At 31.0% G+C, this 16,525-nt stretch overlaps 1 protein-coding gene across 2 annotated transcripts in view; it reads right to left on the reverse strand.

Annotated features, from left to right (window-relative positions):
• LOC129807262 (uncharacterized) overlaps positions 1 to 15,584 on the reverse strand; it is a 200,427-nt gene extending 184,843 nt beyond the window's left edge. For both annotated transcript variants that reach the window (XM_055856409.1, XM_055856408.1), the window contains exon 1: positions 15,519 to 15,584. The gene's annotated coding sequence lies outside the window, so the exon portion shown is untranslated. The remainder of the gene's footprint in view (positions 1 to 15,518) is intronic.
• Positions 15,585 to 16,525: the final 941 nt, after the last annotated feature.

Below are 16,525 nucleotides of genomic sequence, written 5' to 3' on the forward strand. Positions count from 1 at the left end.
ATCACATCTTCGCCAATAATTCCTTTATACTTGGTAAGTGTACGAATAATAATTTATTCCTTTCAAAATGTGTTTCTTTTTTCAACAGTAGGGAAAAGTACTCTCCCTTCGAACGTTCAAGCCTTTGAATAATGTGAATTTCTTGTAGTTTTCCTCACAGACTTACATATTTCTATAAAATATTAGTTGGCTTATCATCAATTGTTGATAATTCAGTGATAATTTAGTGCAAATCTCTTACGAAAACCAAAAGAAATTCACTTTATTCGAAGGCATGAACGTTCGAAGGGAGAGCACTTTCCTCTAGGGTATAATTGAGTAATTTATAGAACAAAATCAAATTTTGAATTTTGAAATTTCCTCACACTTTTCTAATGATTCAAAGAAAAAGACACGAAGTGTTCTATACATTTTTTCTTTGCCCATACCCAATATTCAAAATTAGATTCTGTTCAAAATTACCCTATAAATGTACAATGATATATTCAATAGATTATTCCTCTTGGAGAGCTTTGCCTATAATTTTAGACCACGCCCCTTTTTACATATTTCGTATTTTTTGAACGAAGTTCAATGTAACATCTTACGAGAAAACTACGCCCACTATTTTAATTTCGAATGACACTCCAAAGTATATACCCATAAACTATAATCCTTTAAATTCCGTCCCATTTTCTAATTGTGGCAATTGCACCTTGAGATATATTCAATTTATACCTCTAAAGTTTACGTAACTTTGAGGATAACATAACCTAAAATTTTATCAGCGAATATTTCAAAAAGTCCTATCTTTGCAGAATTTCGAACTCTGAAATAGATCTTTCCGTGATTTAGTTTTTCGCATTCTTTTGGTGTACTACCGAAATTAATTATTAATTCAAAAAAGCATTTAAAATCGAAAATTACAGAAGACAAACAATATCTATGCTTAAATAAGATACTTATGAAGTGACCTGCTTATGCAATCGACTGGTGTGGGCTCCAGTCCAGACTGTCGAGAGCTCTCGACACTACGTCCTACCACTTGTACGACAAACTCATGTCCGTATTCACTAAGATCGTACGATCGACTAAACTAATGCAGTCGTCTCCACCATCATCAGAGGCGCTGGGCTAGAAAGGACACAATTCGTCTCGAACATTTAGCGTTGCCTTAGTAGAGCATTTATTGCTATAAAAGTCAGGGAACTTAAGGGGTTACATGAGTCTCTCAAGTCAAAAAATAGGCCTTTTTTATGACAATAATTTATTGTGTCGAAAATATTTTATAACTTTTGGGATATAAGAGTAACTTTAGAACAAAATTTAAAAAAAGTTTTTTTGAATAATTTTTAAAATTCGGCCGTTGGTATCTGATTTTCGGAGCTATTTCTAAAAAAAAAGTCCTTGCGGTAGGCAGGGTTTCTCCCAGTAGGTTCATTTGAAATCAAAAAACCAAATATACTCTATCAGAGGATTAGTTGGACCCCTGGATGAACGAAGGATTTTTTTAAAAAAACAAAATTTGAATTTTTGGCAAAAGGTTTTCAAGAAAAGTATGAATTTTACCCTATTTTTCGCCACATTTAGTATTGTAAAAATGGTTCTGATTAAAAGAAGGGCAAATCCTTCGTTCAAACAGTAAATACTACTTCTCAAAAAAATTATACAAAATTTCAGAAAGATCGGTTCAGTAGACTCTGAGTAATCTTGACTACCGCTTTGTAAAACGGTGTTTCGAGAAAAACGCGTTTAAAGTTTTACAACAATATGCACGCGCGGGCGGAATACATAACTAAAACTGCTCTACCTCCGAGAGTTTTACTCCGATTGACTTGAAATTTCCAAAAAAATATTTTTCAAATATTATACTATAAAATAAAAAATTAAAAAAAAAAGATTTTTTTGACCTGAGAGACCCATGTAACCCCTTAAGCCTTACAAAATTGTAAAAAAAGTAGGTTATATTTAGAAGTAGAATTACAAAACGAATTCTTAAATAATAAAATTAAAGAACGGGATCAAACTCTCTCTGAAGTATTTTCAACTTCGCCATCCATCTGGCTCGATGAATTATTTTCACATAAAATGAAACAATTCGCAGACATTTAATAAGAACACAAAATTGATTTTATTACTGAAACACAATGTATTTTCCTCTCTAATTTCAGAATCGCATTTGTGCATAATTCCACCACTTTCAACCATTTTTGCAATCTTTTATTCGTGCCAGAAATGCATACAAAATTCATCATATCTCGGAAATATACTCCATACATTCAGATCATCCTACAACTCACGAAATACACATTCATACCGAATGGTAATTAGGAAAAATTATTGTTGAAATATTTTCCTAAAGAACTTATATGTATGTTTTTTTTCTATTCCTCTCTTTTTGGCTGTTATAGATAAAACAATTTTCTCTACAACTTCTTCATGGGAGTTTCACATGGGCGGGCATGGGCTTTTTCATATTTTCCTACAAATTTCTACTATCAGTCGCCCATTCTATTGTCAATTACATGGTAATTGTTGTTCTTTGGATGCCTGACGAACCTATAATTGAAAATGTAACATCGACAAATTAATTATGAAATTAATGTGAAAATTAATTAAATTGATGTCACAGACGTCTCACATCCTTTTCGAACTTTCAAAGTTTTCATCAGTTGACAAAGTTTTCCTCAAGCATGTGTTGAACGGTAAAAAGTGCCATAAAATCAGTAGAGAAATGATAAAGGAGGAATCATTTATTTTTCACACCTTCAAATCACCATATATTGCAATATTTACAAAAATCTTTCGTTGGTGTGGTTTTTATACTATTACCACCAATTTATATTGGAAAAATTCTATATGGATCGCATTAAATTGTATCCTTCTGACTGCAACATCAATTTACATGACGTATAACAGTGGATTTATCTTCAATTTATCATCCGAATTTCGCACCTTTATCGACATTCTACAAGTATTTTATCCCATTGGAGCATATTTTATTGCAATCTTTGAAACAATTGCCAAGCGTGATTGCATCTTTAGTATCTGGACCATTTTTACCCAAACCAATGCCCAATTGAAATCAATCGGTGTGATGGGGCATACAATGTTTTTGGAGAGAAAATTGAAAAAATACTTGATAGAAAGCACTCTTATCAATATCATAGCAATATTTGTTGAACTAAAAATTATTTGTGCACTCAACACATCAACCGGATGGTTTCAGCATCGAATATCTGTACTCATACCCTTCAATGGCACTCGAATGGCAATCTTTCATTTTTTATTGTATATTCACATCACTCGAGGATATTTGCAAATTCTTGCAACTGAATTACAAAGGATACACCACAGAATTGAATTTTGCCCCCCAACATCAGCCACAGACCAGCTTTTGCTCATGGAGATCAAAGTTCTAAAGGGTATTCACAGAAATTTATGGAAAATATGCTACAACATCAATAAATCATTCAGTTGGACACTTTTGTGTATCATCACCATGTACTTTCTCATCCTCATTGTCGATCTCTACTGGTGTTTTCTCAAAATTCTCGTTGGATCATCATATCGTGTCACAGGTATATTGCCCTTTTATATTATACCTGTGATTCTTTCATAACCACAGCTACTGTCATATGCTATGCGATTTAGTCAATCATCTTCGAAAAAGCTTATTATTCACAGGATATATTCCACCAGCTTATTCTTTTTTAATTAGCTTAGTAACTCAAGAATAGTGTGCATTTTTCATTAGGCCACGCCCATTCCGAAGCTACGCCCATTTGTCGTGTATATTGCCGCAACCTACACAAAGCTTTAATTGTCTTTAAATTCTGTGCATTAATTCATTACAAACTCTATTGCTTTAGATAGAGTGACTATCCAAGAACACCAATTGGCAACTAGAATTCAAATCAGGAAGAGGAAAGATGCCAATTTTAACAAATTCGACAGGATGTCGTATTTTCCGTCCGCCATTTTGAGCAAAAATTGTACATGACCTTCCGCGAAGCAAGAAAATACTAACAAAATGTATTTTCATTTCTGTCGCACTATTTTTCTCAAGTAATTGAATAACTAACGTTACTAAAAATCCATTCCCAACAGCAATTCGAGTATCAGTTGCCCAGGAATAAATCATCAAAAATCACTAAATTTGCGTATGATGAATAATACCATGGTAAGGAATGGGTTAATTCCGCCATCGAGAAAAAGTTTTAGAATTTCAATGTAGAAATTTCATTTCTACATGGTGTATAGGGTGTTAATGTTACCCTTTTTCATGTTAATTTTACCCTTAAAAAGGTGTAAAATTAACATTAAAAAATGTTGATATATTTTTACACCTAAAAAGTGTTAAATTTAATCTAATTTAATTTAATGTTAAAGCTAATCGCAGCCTCTTTTTTTCTCAGTGTATGCATAGCCTTATTTCGGAGATTTATGAATTTGGCACCGTTTTGGAATGATTTTAAGTAGTTTTTCATTTTGATTATTTGAAAAACTGACCATTTTCAGAGTCACAGATTTACATAACCTAAATATCTCAAATGTACAAAACGTAAAATATTTTTGATTTTTCTCCGTTATTTTTTCCCCTTTATTTTATTTTGTTTTGTATTCATGCCACAGAAATATAAGTCACGCCTTAAAAAGAAGTGTAATTATTAATCCGGGGGTTATTAAAAAGGGTAATATTTACACCGATTTCGGATCAATACTGCAGGGTAAAATTAACTTTTCCTGAATGTTATTTTGACTTTTTCGGATTTCTCTTATAGTGTATAATAATAATAATTTAATTCAAATTTATATGATACACCCGTGCAATACATCTGCCGAGGACTTATCATCCGACTTTGACGTTTGCGTTCTAAGAACCAATTAAAAAAGACAAAAAACTTTTTTTTTTGAAAATTCCGGAATCCTATACGATTACCAGTTCATTCTAGTTGTCTTCCAAACAAAATTTCCATTTGAAAGAATCACAAGTTCCATAAGTTAAAAAAATTTATCATTAGCTGTTCTCTCAAAATAAATATTCATATTATTATTACATAATTCAATATTGTCAACCCCATATGCAATTCACCGTCAAAATTACATTAATAATATTTATTCTATTCTCTCTCTTTTTTTTTGTCCCTCCTACACATCCCCAACTTTCCAAACAAAGAATCCTTTCTCTGTCCAATTCCCATCATCCTTTCATTCGTACCACTTGTTTGCGCAGCTGATTCTCTACTGAAAATGCCAAAAATCATTCTCAGACACCTTCACAAGCTTCAGGTGGAGGCTCACAATAAAATTCTCCATCAATTTGCTGTGCAAATTCACCTCTTGAAAGTCGAATTTGTTCCCAAGGGGATTTTTCTTCTTGATTTTAAACTCTTTACAGCGGTAAGTGGCATTTTTACGTGTTTCACTGCGTTATAGTAATAAATCCTTTTCACATGTCATTTCGCGTTCTTTTTTTCTCCTCATCCCATTTACATTGCAAATATATAGGGCACAAGTATTTGAACACGAAAAAAAGCACAATTTATATTCATACAATTATAGTTAGAACACTGCGTGATAAATATATATTGCAGAGAACTGTGTAAAAGTGCATTGTGAAATAACCATAAAGAAAATAATTCATGTAAAAAAATATATTAAATAAATTCTAAGAATCTATTACATTGAAAATAATTTTTAATTATTTTCAGCAAAGATTGATATTTTACTACTTGTCATTTGCACTAAAACAATCACACTGTTTTAGATTTTTGTTTATGAGCATGAGCCTTTTCACCTCTTAATAAAGCTCTATCATATAATTATATGCCACGCCCCCTTTGTAATATTGTTATGAAAATTATTATTTTTTAAATATTATCATCATTACATTATTATTATCAATGTATCATTTTAAGGACAGATCACTATTCCGCAAATTTTATTGTGAATGTTAAACATATTTTATTGGAAGTGATTAGCTGAATCGCAAGTCAGCAGAGTAGCAGAGACACATCTACTTATGTATTCGGAGCCTAAATAAATTTTGTATTTTTCATTCGTTGATCTGCAAAATTGTTGCTAACAAAAAAAAAGATTTGGTCAGTACGAAATTTAAGATTTTGAAAGCAGTTAAATCATTAATTCAGAATGAAACTTTCTATTGTGAAATTTAAAGTTTAACTTAAGCAGAAAGATTTTACAAGTTTAAAAACAGTGGTTTTACGATTGATACATAATATATGTATACAACATAAAAAACTACAGTGAAAAACAGTTTTGTCAAATTAACGAAAAATTTTTGTCAAAAGGATGTTGTTTCATACAGAACATGGAAAAGCATCTGAAGCTTTGCAAAGTGCTTGAACTCGTGACTTAGATGCTATACCTCAAAAGTATTTTCGCATCATTTACCGGTTATCAACTGATTTAAACATATCCATAAATCACTCAAAAGATCCACCAAAATAGTTTTAAGAGTAATTGAATTGATTTTCAAGCGAAAGTTACTTATCGGTTCATAACCGGATCATTACCGAGTCACAACCGATTTGTACCGATTTATAAATCACTCAAAGCATTGCATTATTAAACATTATATTACTTCTGAGGTGTATATAAGAGTAATATAATTTAACAGTCGTGAACCGGTTCCTTACCGGTTCAAGACCGATTGCAACCTGTTCAGTTTTATCGGAAATCTCAAGATCTTTCCAACGAGCACCAAATATGATAGCATTCGGTTGAGAAATAAGCTTTCTAGAACTGTTCTAAACTTTGACCTTGAAAACCCGTTATTAGGACTGATTCAACGGCATTTTCGAATAGGGCAACCTCTAAAACACATCCAAAAATGAAAAAAATCGTACGACGAGTTTTCCAGCAATTCAAAAAAAAAACATGGTTTTAAAGTAGAAGGATGGGGTTCTAGTAATTTAATTTTGGAACCAAATTCACTAATTAAATTTGTTTATTAGCCCGATTCGTTAATTTAGTCATGAAATCGAACCCAAATAAATATAGTTTAATCACAGTGAAATAACCTTCTCTATGTTTGTCAACCATTTATTCGTTAAAAAATGTATTTTATTTATGTTAAAGTGTGGTATTTTTGAACAAGGTGCTTTTCTGGACATAATATGGGTATTTTGGGACACATAAAAAATCCTATAAATATTTGTTTTCTAATTATTTTTAAGTTCTATATGAAATATTAAGCTCTTTATGTATCAGAACTTCTGAAATTTAATTTAATTTAAAATGTGAAATACGCGTGAATTGTGAGTATCACATTCCACATTTTACAAGACCTTCAGTGTGGTCAATTTTGCAAATGTCAACACAAACAGTGCTTAGTTTTTTTTTTCCAACTCATTTTACAAGTGAAATTTAAACAAAATTTTTATGAAAGAGTGAAGTTTAGACCTTCTACTTAACGGTAAATAATCAAGCTCAGTGAAATTTATTTGCATAATAGCGACTTTTGTCTGTCCCGAAATGCCCAACTGTCCCGAAATATACCACTCTTACTTCTTTACATTTTTGTTATTTTGTATAAAAAAATTATGCATTTTTCTACATTTTTCGATCAGAATCTTATTCTGGACAGCATAAGGAAAATAAATATTTGTATCAACAAAGAAAAAAAAAACATTTTGAGTTGTCGTTAAGCTGTTTGAAACTTGAAAGTTCTAAAAAGTGTCCCGAAATGTCACACGTTACCCTATAGGTTGATTAAGATGTAACTTATAGACCAAAAAAAAATCATTTGAGGTTATAAGTCTAGGACACCAAAAGTTATCATGAAATATTCATTTAATTAAAATATCCGGAACTATAGTCCAAGTGTACTCCTTTTTTACTCGTAAAATAAAATTTAGTATCAAAATAAATTTAGGTAAAATTAATTAAAAACATATAGAAAAAATGAGTTGTTCGAAACTTGAGTCTTCCGAATGTTACCCGCTTTCCCCTATAACTTCAAAAGACTTTGACGTATAAAATTTAAAAAAAAAATGTGCAAGTGGTAAGGAATATACATGACAAAACTAATATTTTCTGAAAATTAGTCATAAATTTTTTTCTCAATAATATTTTTTTCAATATTAAGTAAGTTTATATTCATTCTGGTAATTCTGGAATTCCAATTGTCAAATAAATTTTAATTTTTCAGAATTCTGCTCTTCATATAAAATTGTATTCCCCATCATATATCAATGAAATTCGAGAATTATTTTTAGTTATTTTATCACAGATCATAACAAATTCATGAAATCAAAATTCATACATTTCTTTTTCTCCCAAACATTTTGCATATGCCCATCCCATTTTCTCATAGTCAAAATAAATTAAACTGAATTTAAGTGATGTTTTAAAGAAGAATAAGAAGAATGCAAGAGTGGGATAGATATATGCAAAACTTTTGAGAAAGAAAGAGATGTAAATCTTGATTTCATGAAATTTTCCTGATGTAAAAGGTGTGCTGTAGCCATGACCAAACTAATTTCCATCATTTGTAAATAATAAATTTTATTTAAACGTACAATAAATGAGTGTTTTGTGTTTGCTTGTAATTTTTCCACTATGAGTTGCATTGATTGCACTAAATCATGCCAGTGTTATTAATCAAACCAAATTATAAAAAAAAATTGCTGCATTTTTTATTAAATTTCTTCAAGCAAAATTCCGTGTTTCAATCACTGTGCCATCAATCTTCATTGTATTTAATTAACTACACAAACAAGTTAAATTTATAACCACTTTATTATGACACTTTATATTTTTTTTGCTCCCTCGTGGGACAAAATGAAGCACCCAAAAGAGTAAATTTATTTTAAAAATTTATGCGTTTTTGGAGGATTTTTTCACAAGACCTATGACAACGTATACTTGAACAAGAAAAAAAAACAACTTCACTTTCGTTGACTTGAAAAAAATTCACTTTCAGCCAAAGTTCTTTTCCGTGATATTTTACATTTTTTCCCCGCGCATAGAGTCTTCACATGCGTGAAACAATGAGGGGGAAAAATTGCATAAAATATTTATGAAATTTATGTTTATTCAAAAAAAAAAGTTTGTGTACTTTTGATAGTAATCTCATTGGTGTCTTCTTCTTTTTTTTCTTGCAGTTTACCACAACAATGGGGATGTACTTAATTATACTAATTCAATTTGAATTTGGTAGATCACAGATTGGACTTGTGTTTGAATAAGATGTCTAGGTTGTCGTTATTGCTGCACAATTCCCTGATTTTTAATTTAGATTCCATTGTCACGTATAATTGTAATAAAAGCCTTGTCAAGCAAACATTACAATACTTTGAATTTGTATCTCTAACTCTAAATAAAAGTATCACAAGCAAATTGTTCGACAAGTTGTTGTGAATCGCGTGAAAGAAAAATGCCAACAAAATCGTGCCCAATTTTGTTCTTCTTCCAAATTCTCGCTCTATTTCTCATAACCGTTAATGTGACGAGATTTCGAGAGAAATTACTAATCTTTCTCACCATCTTCTACACAACAATTGCAATTTTCACTCTCATCATTGCTCTAGTGTACAAGGAAATGATCTTTGATGTTCGCACGACACTCGGAGCAATCTTGGACATCATTCAACTGGCTATTCCAGTGGCCACACAAATTCTCACGCTAATTGAAAGTGTCCGAAAGAGGGAAACTCTTAGAAAAATCTGGGAAAAAATCATCAAAATCTCCAATCTTCTACATGAGATACCACAGAATCCCAATGAGCTCTTTAATGAAATTTACAAGAAATTTTTCTGGAAATTTTTTACATTCAACGGTGGAGCTACTTTCATTGAAATGTTCATTTTGATTAGACTTCGAGAAGACTATCCCTGGCTTAGACACAGAAGTGCAGCATTTCTACCCTCACTCATCAGCAGATCCCTAATCTTCCTCTACATTCTCCATGTAGACATCCTCGGGGGAGTTTCACGGGAAATCTCTGAAATTCTCAGGAGAATCTCCAATGAAAACCGAATTTATCCATCTGACCGACGTTGTGTGAAAATTTGCTGGAAAATAGTCAACGAATTGTGGCTTTGCGAACAATTCTTGAGAAAGACTTTTGCCCTATCAATTCTTGGCATCATTACCAGCTACTGTATCCTCCTCACAGTAGACTTCTATTGGAATTTTAAAGCATTCTTCAGAGCATCGACAAACAATGTTCTAGGTAAGTTTGTCGAGAAACAAAATATCACACAATAAATCAATTTTAGGAAAAACTTTCATTGATAAGTTTTTAATGTGAAAATTCTCCAGAAAATTATAAAATTGAGATAATAGATTGATTTTAGTTAGTCAAAACTAGTATTAACTAGGGTAAGTGTACCAAATTTCGGCCAGCTTGCAATTTCGGCCACTTCTTTTGTCCCCAAACTTTCCATGAATTTTTAAATTTTGCATACTCTAACGATTATAAAATGCAAAAAAAAAACAAAAAAAAATGCTTTAAGACTTTGGAAGAATTCTTGAAGTCCAAGGAACAATGAGAATCTGGGTGGTCGTAATATTACCCAAAGCCTATGCCTATACTTTTATTCAATTTAAAATGTACTATGAATGAATTTAAAGAAAACAAAGACAATAAACTATCTACCTACAAGGTTCCAAGCAACATGCCGTAACCCTTTAAGGACGATTGAAACACCGGTGTCCCATAAAGATAATAATTTTTCCTGACTACCTTATGTTTGTACGTAATTGCAAACCAGAAGTTTGAACGAATCTAGGACATTTTTTGCCAGACTCCAGCTATTTGCTATATACTAAATATTTAAGCTTAAAAATGGCGAATTTTTAAATTCTCATATTGAAAAATGCTTTTAATTATTTTTTATACTTCCAATTTTTTTAAGCAAAACCCCTTTGAGAATAAAAACTACATTACTCATACGTAATATTTTTTATTAGACTGAAAATTATTATTCATTGTTATTGTCAGAAAAATTACTTAAAGTTTCGGGCTACTTTTGTCCCTATTGCACGTGAAGGTAAAAAATGTACCGATCGCACCGATTCAGACTCTGTTGAACTTTCCAAAGTTAGATGTAAAACGTTTCACAAATTTTGTTTATAGGTTTAATTTTTATTGTTGATTTTCGGTTCGTAAAAAGTGTCTCGTTGTTAAAGGGTTAAAAAGAAGTAAAAAAAAATTAATTTGTATTAAAAACTACTATATTTCGAATTTCAAATTTTGGTCCTTGCATGCGACTACACAGAAAATAATATTTTATAAAATGGTTTGTAAATGTTTGTGAAATCCTATGGAGGGCTTACGAAATGCTCCTGAATCGTATAACCCACAAACAAGTTCGTAAAATTTTGTACTTTTTTCACAAACATTGTTCATAAAATGATCATTTGACGAACATTTTTTTTTGTACTTTAACAAACATTTGTTCGTAAATGTTCGTAAACATACAAAAAAAATGTTCGTAAATTTTTGTAATTTTTTGTAATTTTGTTCGTAAATTTTTGCCAGACAAACAAAAATTTACGAACAAATGACAAAATTTTACGAACATTTTTTGTGTGTTTATGAACATTTACGAACAAATGTTTGTAAAAGTACAAAAAATCTTCGTCAAATGATCATTTTACGAACAATGCTTGTGAAAAAAGTACAAAATTTTACGAACTTGTTTGTGGGACGAGCACTTCGTAGGTCCTCCATAGGATTTCACAAACGTTTACAAACAATTTTACAAAATATTTTTTCCTGTGTATGCCAAAATTTGGAACAGTTACCCTATAAGGAAAATTATTAAAAAAAATTAAATAAAAATTTCGAACACGGAAATTTATGAAAACTTATCATATTCCTATATTGTTAAAAAAATTAAAGTCTGGCTAAATCTTATTTTGGGATATGCTGAATTTGAAAATTCCTCATGTTCCCCTAAAAACAAATCATTATTGTTCAAGGATCTTATTACAAAATTTTACTAGGGTAAACTTTTTGACTTCGTACTGACTCTAACTTCGAACACTTCATAAATATTTTTCCCATATTACTTTAATGAATATGACCCTATTTTTGTAGGTAACATGTGGCTTAAGACTAGCTACAGTAGACTCTCTCTCTCAATCGGGCACATGGAGCAAAATGTCATCTAAATTATCGATTGATTTGGGCGGCAAAGCCTTTGTAAATTCCACAAAAAGTGCTCAATTATAAAGAATCATGATAAAATAAGAGGAACTACAGCGAATTTGAGCAAATTTGCTTCATAATTAAACGTGAAAATTGTCAACAAAATTTTACACCCGATTGAAAAAGAGACGATTGAGCGAGAGGCTACTGTATTACAATATATTGCGTATAAGAGGGTAGATTCATTAAAAGAATATAGGAAAAATATAATGTTTTGAAATCAGATTATGTGCGGATCCTGAAAGTCTTCCCCTACTGTAATTTCTTTTGAGCAAAAAAAAACAAAAACTTCTTTATTTAAAACCTAGAACAGTTCCTCAGTTTAACTTTTTTTCAAGACTCATTTACTAAATGAATATGATCCATATACAACTAACTAAAACAGGATATGTTTTCTTTGGCCGTTGACTATCTGAAAATTTACTGTACAATTTCTAGATAATTGTTTATCTTCCCAAGAATATTCAAAACGAATTTTCCAAAGTAATGTTATCATCCTTCCCTATAACAGTTTAATCACAGAATATTAAAAAAATAAAATAAATAAAATACTAAGAAAACTCAGATTTTTGGTCATAAATCATTCTGAAAATTGATTTTACTATTATTCTTTTAATTTATAATCGCTAAAAAATCTGATTTATTTAATTTTTAAATTTTATTCAATGAAATTTGTTTTTTTTTTATTTTTCGAACTTTTTCGAGAAACTAATTGCCAAACTTTTTCATAAATGTTCCGATTCTGAGTTGATTTGGGCTATAATAATTTTTTATTGCAAATAGAGATCATTGTCGCTTGCTCAAAACAGTCCATCGTGTAATTTTAAAAGTGCAAAATTGCCAGACTCAGTTTAGAATTCAACCAAGGCTGTAATAGCTAATTATATAATGTATGAATTATATTATGTAATAGCTAATTATCATGAAATGCTGGAAACACCTTGATTTTCAAAGTATCAACGTTTTTTTCTCACAATTATACGGCATTTTAAAATAGTTCTCAGATAAATTGCGATTATTTAGTTCATCTTAGACATAATTTCAGTTTCTCTATGAAATAATTGCTGCTGATCATATTTTCGGCATGTTTTTTCAATTTTTTCCAAAACAATTTTGCAACAAACTAGATTAATATTAAGAAATTTGCATGAGAATTGCGACAAAATTAACCTTGTTCCTTGGGAACACTTCTCGTTTCGGGGTCTTGAAAAGCTTTATTTTCCTTACTGTGTTATCACACTTGCGCATTAAAATTTTAATATGATTAATTGTCGCTGGTGATAGTCCAAATCTGTAATTTGTGTGTTTGAATCATTTTATATTCAAAATTTGTTCTATTTGTTGATAAAAAGGTAGACTTGGCCCGTGAAATTTGATATAAATTGATTTATAGCATTAATGCGATTTTCTCTTTAATTTTTTAATGTGAAAAATATTTATGCTTTAGGTAAATTTAAACTTATTTTTGCAGGCCAAGTCCACTTCTTTATCGATAAATAGAAAAACCCCAAATATTAAGTGACTCAAAGACACAAATAACATATTTGGACGCTCACAAGCGACAATTAATGTAAATCACATTAAAATTTTAATGTGCAAGTGTGATAACGCCGTTAAACAAAAAATACTATCTTTGACGAAAAACTAAAATAAACTTGTTTACGTTTCAGATGTGATTTTTTTATAGGAGACCCTCCACCTTCCTTCTTATTCATTAAAGTGTTTATCAGTCTCATACAAACGTGTTTTTTATAAATTATACGCAAAAAATTTGATTTGCTGTATAATTCTTCCCCGGTCTCCCCGATATTTTAGGTTAGGAAATCAATAGGCAATATTATAAGGGATAAACATATTTTAGTAACCAATTTTAGAACCAAATTATTAAATTGAAAAAACTCAAATTGATCAGTAAATAATAATTCCTTTATCAGAAATCAAATTTAAATCTCTATGTTTTTTTTTAAATATTAGAATAGCTCATTTTTTTACTAACTTACTATTTTTATTTTGTGCAAAATACCATGACCGTTGTCTTATACTTTCGTACTCAAATCTAAATTGGATTTGCTGTCCAAGCATTTGAAAAAATGAATTTGAATTTCACAGGTTTTGATAACTGGATCTAAACAAACGGTAGGGTAAGTGTGGCAAATTTTGGCATAGTTGCATGCAAGCGTCAAAGTCTCAAGTTTGAAATGTAATATTTTAAATTAAAATTGATTTTTTTTATTCTTTCTTTTTAAAGAGTGTTGCTTGAAACCTTGTAAAGAGTTTACCGTCTTTATTTACTCTAAAATCATTCTTAATACATTTTAAAATGAATAAAAATATAGACATAGCTTTGGTGCCCTATTTCGACCACCTTCATTCTCATAGTTCCTTGCCCTTCCAGAATTCTTTAAATATCTTTTTCAGATCATCTTGCTCGTCGAAGCTACGTTTTTTTTTGTTATTCTTTTGCATTGTATAATCTCTAGAGTACGTAAAATCTAAAAGTTCATGGAAATTCGAGGAACAAAAAAGGTGGCCGAAATTTCGAGCTGACCGGAATTTGGCACACTTACCCTATAGCAGAAACAAAATTAACTGAAAATACATTCTAGCTTTCGGTCAATGGGTCAATGCTTTCAATATTTACGTTTCTATCTTACTGTTTTTTTTTATTCTTTTGTTTGGATCGAGAGATATATGTGGAGCTCAGAGGCAAAATGACACATATCCTATGCTTTAGCCATAGGATATGTGTCATTTTGCCTCTGAGCTCCACATATAAACTATAAACTGTGATAACCAAAAAAATAACAAACATTTTTTGTCAGAATTAGATCAGCCAATAGAATTACAGGAAAAGTTCGCCATATTGAAATACCTAATTTTCTATTGGTCGATTAAATTCTCTAATTTTAGGAATAATATTTAATATTTTTCTTAAAATCCCTAAACTAAACATTTTCTTACAGAATCATCCCTGTGCTCTATCCCCTTTATCCTTACTCTCATCCCCCTTGTCTTCAGCGGAGAGACATGCAAGGAGCAACGGAAGAAAATCTTTGTGAAAATTCTCTCAATTCAGCCAAAGTGCGCCTCCATGGCGACTTTTGGAAAATTCCTGCGAAATTTTACTCTAAGTGGCCTACATGGTTCTTTTGAACTGAAAGCCTGGGAGTTCATGAGCATAGACCTGAGACTACTGAGCGAAATGGTCCAGACAATTGGGATTTATCTCACAATATTCATCCAATTTGAGATAACGTACTACGGCAAGTACGGTAGTGGGTATGTTTATGTTCCTCAGTGAATGGATTGGATCAGCCGGGTTTATTGGGGGTGGTAATGAAACTGCAAACTCACCGAAAATCCCGGATCAATGTCATGGGGCGACTGATGGACAGCGCTGAATTATTGTTTGCACAACTATCTCTGGATTTTGGCACTTTTATCACGGAAATAGTGTCTCTATCGGCTAGAAAACACACAAAGCCGCACACATGCACGTCCGAGTCGCGCAAAGAAAAACAATTTGCAAAGTGATTATCCCCTCCACCTTTTTCAATTGTCGATGTTGGTAGCCTTGGAGAGCCCATAAAAGATTTTTCTATGGGAATTTATGTTAGACTTTCTGAGGAAATGTCTTCGGCATGTTCCATAAAAATATTTTGCGGTTTTTGCAAGAACAATAAATTAAAATTGAAATAAATTCTGAAATTGTTTTATTGACTCCTATTTTATTATCAACCTCAATACTTCTTTTTTAAAATTAGAATTTTTAATTTAACTTAAAGCCCCAAGAGAGAAACAAAAACATTATAAAAATAATATAAAAGTAAAAATGAAAAATAAAATTAAAAAAAATTAAAAAATAGAGAAACAAAAAATATGTTCTATTAATTTGATAATAGACAAGGCTACATAATTGAACTAGCTAGGACTTTAATTTTATCTCCAGAAAAAAAACAAAAATTAAATAAATTATTAAGAGGATTGTAAACTCTACGATTTTAAGGTTTTATAGCAAAAAGGTTCACCTTATCACAAGTTTGTAACAAAATTAGACAAATCAGGGCTGAGAGTTAACCAAAAAAAACCAATATGGTTCTGTTCACCAATAGGAGGAAAGTCAAGACGGACAAGGTACTTATTTTTTATGGTAAGAAAACTATCATTAAAGATAGGGTTAAATATCTTCGCGTCATTTTGGACAAGAAATTGATATGGAGGTTTCACTTGGAGGAGAAGATGAACACAGCCTTGCGAAGCCTGTAGCAGTGCAGGAGAATGATTGGCAAGACCTGGCAACTTTCTCCAAATGTGATGCACTTTATTTACACGCAAGTGGTGAGACCAGTCATTAGCTTTGC

Source organism: Phlebotomus papatasi, chromosome 3, assembly GCF_024763615.1.
Source record: "Phlebotomus papatasi isolate M1 chromosome 3, Ppap_2.1, whole genome shotgun sequence".
Classification (NCBI taxonomy): Eukaryota; Metazoa; Arthropoda; class Insecta; order Diptera; family Psychodidae; genus Phlebotomus; species Phlebotomus papatasi.